The 13,231-nt window shown below is 36.3% G+C and overlaps 1 long non-coding RNA gene across 1 annotated transcript in view; it reads right to left on the bottom strand.

Moving 5' to 3' along the window:
- LOC129525619 (uncharacterized) overlaps positions 1-13,231 on the bottom strand; it is a 259,057-nt gene that overhangs the window by 191,296 nt on the left and 54,530 nt on the right. The window contains exon 2 of the long non-coding RNA XR_008670026.1: positions 4,654-4,735. This is a non-coding gene — a long non-coding RNA (uncharacterized lncRNA). The remainder of the gene's footprint in view (positions 1-4,653; positions 4,736-13,231) is intronic.

Genomic DNA, 13,231 nt, shown 5'->3' on the forward strand with positions numbered 1-13,231 from the left:
AGATTGATGACAATAGAAAAGTTGTCAAACAATTTTGGATTCTGCCAGAATTCAGAAATTAGCCCATGTCCCAGTGCAGACTTGGAAAGGATGGTCTCCAGATTCACTCTTTGGAGGCTGGTTTTCATCTCTTGAAGGATTTAAAACCTTAGTAGGAATAGTTCTGGCCATACTAGGGGGCTGCCTCATACGTCCTTGTCTTTTGCCCCTCCTTGTTAGGAACATGCAGTCAGCTATTGAGATTCTTGTAACCAGGCAAACTACTACCCAACTAATGGTTCTAACTAAATATCAACCCCTGCTTAATAGGAAACTAGCGCCTCATGAAAGGATAAATTTTGAAGATGATGATGCTTTCTATTAAACTTCATTTATTTTTTTTTTTATTTTTTTATTTTTTTTTTGAGACGGAGTCTGGCTCTGTCGCCCAGGCTGGAGTGCAGTGGCGCAATCTCAGCTCACTGCAAGCTCCGCCTCCCGGGTTCACGCCATTCTCCTGCCTCAGCCTCCCGAGTAGCTGGGACTACAGGCGCCCGCCACCACGCCCAGCTAATTTTTTGTATTTTTAGTAGAGACGGGGTTTCACCATGTTAGCCAGGATGGTCTCGATCTCCTGACCTCGTGATCCGCCCGCCTCGGCCTCCCAAAGTGCTGGGATTACAGGCGTGAGCCACCGCACCCGGCCTTAAACTTCATTTATAAGAAGCATCAAAGGGGGGAATGAAGCAGAAAATGTAAAAAGAAAAAACAAGTAAAAGAAAGGAACAAGTCTTCTTTTGCTAGGCTGACTCACTCCAAGACCTAGAGATAGGCAGCCGAGCTCTGAAAAGGATTTAATAACATTATCTGCAAAACCAGAGCCCTCAAGGAATGTGCTCCAGAGCCCCCTCTCCTCCCAGTTATGGGCAAGGATGAGAAAACAGGTTTTTCTCCTCTCCCAGCTCCCCACTCCCTTTTTGTAAATCCTTCCTTAGTGAAACTCAAGGTTACTTCACAAAGTTTTACAGATTCCTGTTTCTCTTCTGTGTAAAATAACAAGGTCACAAGACATGCTTGAGTAAGACATTTACCAGCTGTAAACCCTGCCTTAGCTTGGTAAGTTCCTGTTTTTCCTCAAATTGCACAATCTGTCAGTGTATGATTCACACCTTTGTTCTGTTTCTGTAAGCCTGCTTGCCTGCCCTGTACATTTCATGCCACTAGATGGCCAACCCCTTGGTTGCATGTATAAAAATCAAGCCCTGTCTTTGTTCAGGGCTCAGCTTTTTGGATGTGAATCTTCTGGACCTGAGTGCACTCAATAAATCCTTTTATTTCACCCATTTGGTCTCTCCAGTCCTCTGATTCCCACAACAGCATATGTAGGTGTATGGGTGTTTGTATTCTGTAATACTAGTGAAAGTGTGGACAATGAGACTTTCTTTTCATTACTAGTAATAGAACCATTTGAAAAGCAATTTGAATATATGTATATATTTACCTAGTAATTACACATTTGGGAACCTAGTTTTAAAAATTAACGTGAAGAAACTAAAAGCTTTATTTTGGAAATGATTGTTATAGAATTTTATATGATGGTCCCAAATGGGAAATAGTAAAAATGTCCAATTCTAAGAGATTAGCTAAGCAAACTGTGATCTTTTCACCAAGTAGAATATTACTTAGACATTAAAATGATTATTAATATTATTTTTTTGAGAGAGTCTCACTCTGTTACTCAGGCTGGAGTACAGTGGTACAATCATGGCTCACTGAAATCTTGAACTCCTGGGCTCAAGCAATCTTCCCACCTCAACCTTCCTTGTAGCTGGGACTACAGGCATGTGCCATGAAGCCTGGCTAACTTTATTTTTATTTTTTATTTTTTGTAGAGACAAGGCCTTGCTATGTTGCCCAGGCTGGCTTGAACAGCTGGATTCAAGCAATCCTCCTGTCTCAGCCTCCTGAAGTGCTAGGATTACATACATGAGACATCTCACTTGGCCTATTATTTGAAATACTATATAATCCCATAGAATAATGTTCATGATATAATATTGAGTAAAACATAATGTACAAATTATATATAGTTATACAATTATATACATAAAACTATATACAATGTGGTTTAAACTGTGTTAAAATAGTTTTTCATAGAAAGAAAAAACAAATATACTGCACAGTATATTGTGTTTGTGTTTGAGTGTTAGGACTAGAGGTGAGTTATTTTTCCTGGTTTTCTTTTCAGAGTTTTTGTGTTTTCTTTCCTAAGAATGTATTACTATTATACTGTATAAAATATGATAAAAGGTCAGACTCACTTATCTCTAATGTCCTTTCCAACTCTATCATAGAGTAATTTTTGTCCCTGTATAATCAAAAGCTTGCTTCGTCTTTCACACTTTTTCTTGTCTCTACCACATGTATATTAATCCAGGATTTATAGTTTATGCTTGTCTTGAAATACCTGAATGTTAGCTAAGCTTATAAATAGATCTTAACATTTTGAGGCAGATTCCTGTTCTCAACAGCCAATTTTCTCATAGTAAGCATTCATTCAATGTATCCAAGATAAATTTTGAGTGTAAGCAGGCTGGACCAAGACCCTGGCCATTAATGTAAACTTATATTCCCTGCATTGCTGGATATTTTTTCTGGCTTAATAACATATTGATTGCAGGGGCTTATCTAGAAAGAGTTAGAATTGTTTTTGCTGGCAGTGTGATTTTGCATCAGCTACTCTTGTACTATCTCTTGCTTCTGATGAAAAATAGAATTACCTTACTAAAATATTTTAATATTATTAAAATTTTGATTTTCATGACATATTTTCTGGGATTTTTAAACCTTTGAGCTAAAGTTTGTCTGTAGCTTGGATCTATATCAGAACTTAATATTTATAAAACAAAGAAGATCCTGACACACCCTTGCATGAAAACATTGCATGATTCTAAGACCTGAAGTTAGCACTGAACAACAATGGATGTCAAAGTTGACCAGAATTGTGTTCAGATGGAAGCCTTATCATTTACTATCTTTGCAACTTTGACTGATTGTTTAACTCTTCTGAATTTGAGATTACCCCCTGTAAATTGTGAATAATATTGCTTAACATGTAGGCTTGTTGCAAATATTACATCACATAATGTTAGAAAACACATAATAGGAGTCGAATCAACTAAAGTTTTAATTATCATAACTATCTAGAGATGTGGTTTACAGTACTATAACCTCAAAAGTCGATATTGAAATGTTACCTTTTTGCTTAACCCAATATGAAACTATTCCAATAATAGGGTCCACTGATGGAGAAAATACATGTCTAAATATGGATTCTTATATTGACTCATAGGCTTAAAGCTCAAACATTAAGAAATGCTAATGTAGAGAAAGAAAGGTGACGTGATTGGTAGCAATAAAGTTTGGAGCTGTGAAAATATAATGCTGGCTATGAAACTGAAGTAGGAAAATAAAGGATGCTTCATAGAAAAAATGGCAGGAAATTCAATATATAGATATATAGTTAGATTTAAGAGCCGTTTGATTAATAAACCATTATCGGTTGAGAGAAGAACTTGTATTTTAGGCAACAGATTATAATAGAATTTTGTCCTTGCTAATCTTAAACTTGATTGACTTATACTAAATGGTCACCTCCTTAGTTCAATTTTCATATTATAAATTGTAGGCAAACATAACTTCTTATAATTTTACTAATATTAAATACAATTATGTATTTAAAGCATCAAACTGAATACTTGATACCTGTATGTGCTCAATTATCATAGCTCCCTCTATAACATTCAGAGCAACTCTTGAATAACATCCCTTCATTGAAGACAGATATTGAATGCTAAAATTATTCCACGGTATGTTAGGCAGTGAGAAAATCTAAAACAGTGAGGGAAATTTCTGACTTTTCCTGGGTGCCAGTGTTTTTTGCTATAGTGGCCTAAACACTCCTTCCTGGGGTTCTGGGGACCATCAGACAGGACTGTCACAATGACAATAAATCATCCCCCAAGCTGCTGCAATTTCATCTGGGGGATGCTTCCAGATGCAGTTATTACCTACATGTTGCACAGTTAGGAAAATGCAGAGCAAATGCAATGTGACCATATTTTAGCCAGAGATTCTCAGACCTTTCCAGTCCCAGATACAGAAACCCAGACCAATCTATGGAACCATGATTACGTGGATGCTTTTCTGAACATATCACTTTAAGGAGCTTTCTGAGAAGCCCCTTGAGTGTCCTTAGGATATAAGGTGTGTTTACAGATGCAAACAGGAGCTGAGGCCCTTATTATCTCTGGCCTCTTGTAAGTCACTCAGCTCCTCCAAGTCTCATTTTGGAACCTGAAACAAAATTTCCTGTCCTATATGCTGCAAAGCGTCATGAAGGCCTAATGGGATAAGGGATCTAAAAATGCTGTAGGGAAAACAAAATGCAATGCTCTTTATAACACAAACTAGGATTGTTATCTCCAGAGGCAAAGAGATTACATAGTTAAAGTCTTTTAAATAATGTTAAGAAATGATGACCTTGCAAACATAGCCAATAGGGAACTAACTAATGGGGACAGCAAATGAAGTTGCAGAGACTGATAAGGATATAATTGAAAACCTTTGGAAAACATGAACTCTGTTTTGGGTCCTTTTCTTTTGGCATCTTACCTTGTTCTTGTGTTTTTCGGATTCAGCTGCTGGATGCTTGATTTTGAGGTGTTACCATGCTACTGCCTCCATCTGTATCTGTCTGGGAGAAAAGCAATAAATAGTGAAGATGAGAAAGAAGGGAGGAAAGAGAAAGGGGGAGCAGAGTTCTGCATAGTGGTTAGTGCTCCAAGGTCCCAGCATAAGAGGCCCACCCTGATTTTATCCATTCTTATATTTTAGATCCTAGGAACCAATGATCATTTATTCAAAAACATGTCTCTCATAGTGAGGGAAATTATATTCTTTTTGCCCAGCGGAAAATTTACATGTTTATTGGTTATATTCTAGGATGATATTTATTATTCACTGAAAGTTTCAAGGGCAAACAAATATGCTAGAAATTTTGGAAAGACTCAAGAAACGATAAAATATTACCCCTTGACAGAACAATATTTTATAATGATATTTTGTCTGGTGGGCATGGCTGTCTGTATAACATGAAGATTAAACCTTGGCTGGCAGTGAATTTTTATGTATTACCAAGGTCAGAAGCATAAAAGGCCCTTCTGAAGAAAGTAGTGTCTGCATAAAGTAGTTCATGCACAAAATGCTTGTGGATGGTGAGTTGAAATGGGAATAAGAATAGCAAGTACAGGGGCTTCTGGAAAGGTAAAAGATTACAGACATTGTCATGGGAAATACCCACACATCATGACAGGCTACATTCACAAGAAGCTATCCATGTAGAAAGTGAATTCTTAGAAATTGCTATGGGAGCCCTAAGTAATGACATTTTCACTCTATTGCCATATAGCTTCAACAATTGTCAGATTACCACTGACTTATTAGCAGAATAACCCCAAGGTAATTGATCATCTCTTATAAATGCATGTCTCTATAAAGGGTCACAATTAAAGAACCTTTCCCAATGTACAGGTGAAGAAACAAAGTTCAGAGAAGTCATAGAGCAAACAGGTGTTGATGCTAGCCAGAGGGCAGATCCAAGCCACTTAAGCTCCAAAGTCAATTCTCTTAATCAGCTTACTATAGTATATAAGTTCCTATTAATAATGAAGTGTGAACCAAGTGAGAACAGAAGGTTGTGAAACCAGATTTTCTTGATCTTAGTGTCTTTATTTTTTGAAAGAAATTAATAATAATACCCAAGGCCATAACACTCAATAATGACAGGAAAAATATTTTTCCAACTTTTGTTCTAGCATTATACAAATATTAGCAGATAATACTTTATTTATAGTATCTGAAATGTTGTAGACATTCGGTAAATTTTACCAGCTTAATTGAGTCAAGTATCTGCAAATGCTTGTTTTCAGGCATGAATGGATTAATCCCAAACAGGACGAGGACTATGCTAAGAATTAGGAAAAAAGAAAACAAACAGAACATGGTATATTGGAAGATAAATACAGTGGTAGTAGTAGTGGAGACAAGAGATGCGTATCTCCATAAAACTCTGTTACTCTCAATATTAAATTCTTATGTCTAAGAGGAAGGAAATTAAAACTGTCAGAAAAATTTTAGTGCCTTAAGACCTTCAAAGATATGTAAATCACCTAAAATATGAAAGTATTATATTGTTCAACATGTATAAACAATAACAATGTTTTATTCATATATTTCTTCAATCACTTTATTTGTGTTAATTTGCCTAAAAGTGTGCTTGGAAACAAGAATGAAAGAGACAAACGTGATTCTTGTCCTAATTGAGTTTACATTTTCATGCAAGACATAGACAAGAAAATAAATACCATATTTATAATTTATGATTTTGTTAAGTGCTATGAAATACCAAAGAGACAGTTCTAAGCATGATTGGTATCTTAGTATGCTTACAAGTTGATTTTGTAGACATGAGACCTGATGGCTATAATATTCACAGCATCATTACCAATTGTTGGCTATAATTAGACTCCTGCTACAAAGGGCCAACTTAACATCCTTAACTTCTTTTGACAAGGTTCAACTTTTGTTCTGAAAATAATAGAAAGGGTTTATTTTCCCAAGAGTCAGTTATTCTGAGCACTACAGAGTTCAACTGTAGTTCAAGATGCCAATGTGATACATTTTGACTGGGAAAATATGGCAAAGCATGATTTCTAAGAATTAATTATATCATCCAAGATACATGATAGCAGGAGTTGCTGGTATAAAAATCATATCTGACAGAATCCATATGACAAGCATAACATAAAGAGACCATATTATGTTTAACATGTGTATAATACAAAGAGAAGGCAATGATGGTGCATCGAACAATTTACAGAATTAGCAGATAGCCCAAAAAGCTTAAGTAAATCATTGTATTTGATTGAGCCTCATTTTTCTTATCTGAAAAAAAAAAAAGTTAGTAATTAATGGTGGGAACAAACGTTTCTTTGCTAATTTTGATGTTTCCTTGCAGGTGATGAGAACACAATTAGGGTAACATTCCTAGCTTCTTTCTACCCTTTTACTTGTTCTGCTCCAGAAAAATTGGAATAGTGTGATTTGAATGGTAAATTTATGGAGAATAACATGAATGCGCTCTGTTCAGCACCCCTCCTTTCTTTTTAGGAAGAGGCTGCAAAAAGGACCAGGTTTTCCCTTAGAGAGGCCCCACTGAAGAGCCAAATTGCCAGGGGCGGGCAAGTCTGTCAGTTTTAAGAAGCTGGATGATATTCTTAGATGACTATAATTAGGCGATAAGGCAATAACATGCTGATCTGCTTAGAATTTTATTTCATTTTTCAATTAGTTCAGACTCTGGTGTGGAAAACAAGTTTTATTTAAACCGTCAGCAATAATAATTTGTGACTTACAAATTCTGTTGTGAAAGTCAAATGTAGTGATGAATTTGAAATGGATGTATAAATTCAAATCTCCACATAATCTTGTGCAGTTTTTTTTTATTCAAGCAATATACCTTATAACTAAAACTCAGCTCTCAAAAGCAGAAGTAAGTGTGGAAGGATAGAACTGAGGCTCAGGAATTTTCCACCACTACTAGCATATTCCCAAGATGCCTGAGCTTCAGGCAAAGCTGTTTCTATTGATCCACATAAGGCTTATTTCCATCTCTCAGTTAATTGTTTCTGTTTTGAGTTGGATTGTGACACTCAAAAAAGCTGTTTTGGAGTCCTAATGACTGGTGCCTGTCAATATGATATTTTCTGAAAATAGAGTCTTCATAGATGTAGTCAAATTAAGATGAAGTCATATTGGAGTATAGGGTGGGCCCTTAATACAATATGAATGGTATCCTTGTGAGAGAGAAGATGCATACAGACAGTCACACAGGAGAAGGATGGCCCTGTGACATACATAGAAGCAGTTAGCGGACAGATGCATCTGCAAATCAAGGAACAACAAGGATTGATGGCAAACACCGGAAGTTAAAACAGACAAGGAAAGATTCTTCCCTACCACTCTCAGAGGCAGCATGGCCCTGCCAATGTCTGGACTTCAGATTTCTAGCCTCCAGAAATACAAGTCAATAAATTACTTTCGTTTGAAACCATCCAGTTTGGGGTACTTTGTTATGGAGGCCCTAGGAAATTAATGCAGTGCCCATACCTAGTGACAGGAAAACCTGGGTATCATTTTTACTGCTCCACTGAAAAGACTGCTACTCCTTGACCTCAGATAACATAAGAAAGACCATGTCCCAGTTGGCCCCTCTTCCTCAGATGCTGCTGAGCTCAGGATTATAAATAATAGTTCCCAAACCAATGTTGGTAGTGTTTTGCCCAGGAGCTCTGCAAATGGAAGAGTCATGGATGAGCAAGTGGATGACTCAGTGGAGTATATGTGTGCTGACTCCCAAACACTGGAGAGAACCAAAAGTAATCCTAAAAATTAAGTTCATTTTTTTGATATGAAGTAGTTGTGTTTTTGTGGTTTATCAAATTAATTCCCAGATCTGAGGCACCAATGCTTGAAAAACCACGTAGATTTAATAGCTAATGGATCTACAGTGTCTCCCAGTACATGTACTCCTGATCTCTAGCTTAACTTCTAGGACTTAATGTCTCTAAAACCTTGGACCCCATGCCTCAGACGTAAGTTTTGGCCACTTTTATTCTGACTAGTCTCTTGATCCCAATAGTATGCCTATTTTTATCTTCATACTTATAGCTGATGATGTTTCTGCAATATAAAAATCTCCCTGCTCCTATTTGCCGCTAAAAATTCAACCTTTCAAGGCCTAATTTATAATCCACTTCCATTGCAAAAACCCTGCCAGTGACTGTAATCAAGACCAACCATTCCACTACCTTATATTCCTTTCTGGTACTATTGTGTTGGTGGAGCGTGTGTGTGTGTGTGTGTGTGAGAGAGAGAGAGAGAGGATTGTGGGGAGTGGAGAGAAAGTGGTAGCCTTGTCTTTCAACAGGATTTTTTTAGCTCCTTCAATGTATACATTACCTAGATTTCATAATTTTATTATTATCTTCAGTACATAGCACAGTGAAGTGTTTACTAGTTAATCAATACAATTTTAACTTGACTTGATGACACAGAAGTCTAGTGCTATTGTAATTTTTTTAAATGCAACTAAGTTGTGGATGCAGAATCTGGGCAAATCATGGAATTCCATTATTTCAATGAATATATGTAAATCTTGGTCAGTCCTAGATGACAGAAAAGAGTAAAGAGGAATTACTATTTATTGAGCCACTGAATTGTTTCAGATACTGCACTAAGCAATTTACATAGATAATCTCTCTTAATCCTCAGATTAACTCTTTGAGTTCAGGGTCACTATTTCCAATTTTAAAATCGGAAAATTGAGACTCAGAGAGCTTCTTGAAGAAACAAGATTAAGCAAAAGGCCTTTGCATGATACTATGCCCTCTTTTCTCTTTCATCATTATATCTTAAGACATTTTGAGGAGCAGAACAAGAACACCTTTATATCCTACATAGGGATCAACCTGGCATGGTGGCTCACACCTGTAACCCAAGCACTTTTGGAGGCTGAGGCAGGAGGACTGCTTGAGGCCAGCAGTTCAAAAACAGCTTGGGCAATGTAGGGAGACCCATCTCTACCAAAGAAGATATAGACATTAAAAATAAATAAATAAAAATAAATGGACAGGCAAACCACCACGTGTCTATGCCTGGACATCTTGGTTCTCGGTGACATGAAACATACCACCTCAAAGGATGAGTTCCATATAGTACATTTGATCCATGAAAAGCATTAGAAAAAAAAAAAGTTTCTTTGAGGGAAAAACATCTGCTGTTAAAGTCACTTCAAAGACATTTTAAATAATTGGTTTTATTCTTGAGGATTGTGATTAAAAGAAAGCATTTAACTATTAACCTGCAAATTGACCTTTGTGATCTTGGAAAAGACAGGCTAATTATTTTTGAATGTTTAGATTTTCTCTCACATTTCCAAAAAGAAGAATGAATGACTAGAACAGTAGAAGAATTGTGGATGTTCCTCATCACAGTTGATAATTACTTAGGGTCAGTGGCAGCCCCAGACATTGGCATAGTAGGTAGGTGAAAGAATTAGTTAAAATATGTTCCTTTTCAGTACAGTGATTAGGATGCATATCTAAAATATATAAATGAATACATAAACATCTTACTTTTAAGTATGACCAAGTATAATGGTTAAAAAGAGAGATGCTGCAACTAATCTGATATTTTCTAACTCTGGCTCTACCTCTTAAAACCTGTGTGACCTAGGTCAAATTACCAAACTTCTATGGGCTTCAGTTTTTTCATTCATACTATGAGGATAATTATAGTGCCTACTTCATAGAGCTATTATGGTAAAGAAGTTCATATGTATAAAGCTCTTGCAACAGTGATTATAAGTGCTATGTTTGTGTTTTATATAAAATAAAATAAATTCCCAATAAAATTTTTTATGGAATCATAAAAAATCATTTTCTTGGAAATCTTTGAATCCAAATGTACATTTTATTTTTCCTTTGGAGACAGCTATCTTGCTCAAGGTCACACAGATAAAACGGGTGGAGTGAGGGCTAGAACTTCTGACTCTTAATGACTATTCTAGATCTTTTCCCAAGCTATGTTGCATGCTCAACATTTGTCAGCCATAAAAATATGCCATTAGCACTTCTCTTTTTCCTGTTAGGCTGAGAGATTCTCAGTCTCCAAAGCTGACTAGAGACTGTAGTAGTAAACTTCTTGAGCTTTAAACCCTTTCTAGCTCTAGAACAAGCTTGTCCAACCCATGGCCCCTGGGCTGCATGTGGCCCAGGATGGCTTTGAACATGGCCCAACATAAATTCATAAATTTTAAAAAGCATTATGAGAATTTTTGCAATTTTTTTTTAGCTCATCAGCTATGATTTGTGTTAGTGAATTTTATGTATGGCCCAAGACAATTCTTATTCTTCCAGTGTGGCCCAGGGAAGCCAAAAGATTGGACACCCCTGCTTTAGTGGCTATGAACAAGGAGAGCAATATTCTTCAGAGCTTTGGAGTTAAGGAAATATTTCTATAGCCCCTGACCTAATTGTTTATTGCACTGAGGCATCAAATGAATCACTTCTTCCTCTGAACCCCTGATCACAAAATATCTTATCTAACAAAAGTACTGATGGCAAACAGGACAGGGAAAGTAGATTACTATGAGATGAGTGGCATGGGTAGCAAATGACAGGTGTGTTGGGGGTGGGGAGTGTGTAGCAGAGTTCACCACGGAAGAAAGAAGAAGGCAACCTCTGGAGCAAGAGAAACTGACAATGTATATGGTGCCTTGATATAATTTGAATGTGGTTTCTCTTACCTTAGCCATAATATTAATTGGGAATGAACAGAAATGATGGAAGGGCAAGAAGGATGAAGAGGAGTTGGAAGCCAGTGCTTATTGGTACTATGTGCAGGTCCTGTGCCAGCATTTTCTTCACAGTAATTCTGTGAGGCAGCTGTTTTTAATCCCACTTTCTGGGGAAACTGGGTCTAAAATTGGTTTTAAAACTTGCTCATCTAGTTAACAAGAATTAGAGCTGGAATTGAAACACAGGGGTGTTCTGTGGAGTTCAAAGTCCTTTGGCCACAGTGTCTGACTCTCCAATATAATAACCCCTTTTGTTTTCTTCTACTTGCTGAACCCAACTGAATGAATTCTCACTGTGGAACCCTTTTTTTCTGACTACTCTTACTGCCAAAAACCCATCACCCTGTATTAGAAGGTACTTGACTATGTGTCAAAAAGAGAAATTGCTCTTCTTCAGTTAACTATTTTTAGCACAGATTATCTGACTAGCAGGTTTATCTTAAGTGATGCTGGCACTGTTCATGGGCCCTGGACTACTACTAAAAATACAAATGCTAATTGTGCTGACAGCACTCAGCACAACTTTGGCTTTCAGCTCATTCTAATTGACAGACTTAGGCTTTGTTTCATGTAAATGTGCATGAACTAGATTATTTTCTTAAATTCTCAGCCTTACCATCATACTCTGCTATATTTAGCATGTTTGCTTCCCTGAATAACCCAGTTGCCTCACAATTGATTTCATCTATATTTATTGACAAGAGAGAAAGAGGTCATCAAGTACAACATTAGAATGGACTTTGGAGGCTCAGTTATACTGAGACATATCCTGTGGTACTTGGTTCAGAATGTGGTACTTTGTACAAAAGAATCATGAATGAAAGAAAGTGATTTCTCATATTTGGAGCTCTCCAAGTGACCCAAATGACCCCAAATAAAAGAAGAATGGTATTCTTGGCTGAAAATGAAGACATTCACATTCATAATTACAATTTTTATAACCAAAACAAGCATTATTGCTATTGATAGATGTAGTCAGAACATGAATATCAGCATAGGCCCATAGATTTTAATACATAACCAAGAAGTTTTTCTTGAACCTTCAACAGCTATCAGTTGTTTCTGTTGATGATAGAAGTTAAGAGTTCTTTAAAGTAATGGTCTTGGAAATAATGTATTGTGCTTTTGTGTATTGTTTTGTTTTTGGATATATTTTCTGTTCTTCTGTAATTACTGTCTCTCCTCTGAGGCACCAAAAGATATTATTTATTAATTGACAGTAGTTAGTACTGAATATAAGAACAATATAGTGAAGGATACAAGAAAAAGAAAGTTAACTTCCAAATCAGTTCTGGCGCTGTCACTTCCTAGGAAACAAATGACTTTCAGCAAGTGATTTATCTCTGTAAGCAGCAGCTTCCTTAACTGGTAAGAAAATAAATAGAAAGAAGGATACTAGAAACAGTCCTACTTAAAGGGAAGTTTGTGGCAAGTAAATAATATTAGTGGGAGTCAACACAGTGAAAGGCACATAGCATTTGCTCAAGCAAATGCTCAAAAAATGGTATTTTTAAAAAATATTATGTACTATAGTAAAAAAGAGCAACTTTTAATTATTTATCATTTTATTATTTTCTGTAAAATAAATTAGATATATGTTTTTCCTTTGACACGATAGCTTTAGATATATTTTATTTTCTCTGTTTATTGTTTCTGTTTACAAAACATACTTATGACATTTGCATACTGCCTTTTAAATTTAGCATAATTCTGTCATAAGTACATTTACATAGTATTATGCGCTCTGGATTTGCATTGTGTTTCACGCAGTAC

Source organism: Gorilla gorilla, chromosome 9 (genome assembly GCF_029281585.2).
Source record: "Gorilla gorilla gorilla isolate KB3781 chromosome 9, NHGRI_mGorGor1-v2.1_pri, whole genome shotgun sequence".
In the NCBI taxonomy this organism is placed as follows: domain Eukaryota; kingdom Metazoa; phylum Chordata; class Mammalia; order Primates; family Hominidae; genus Gorilla; species Gorilla gorilla.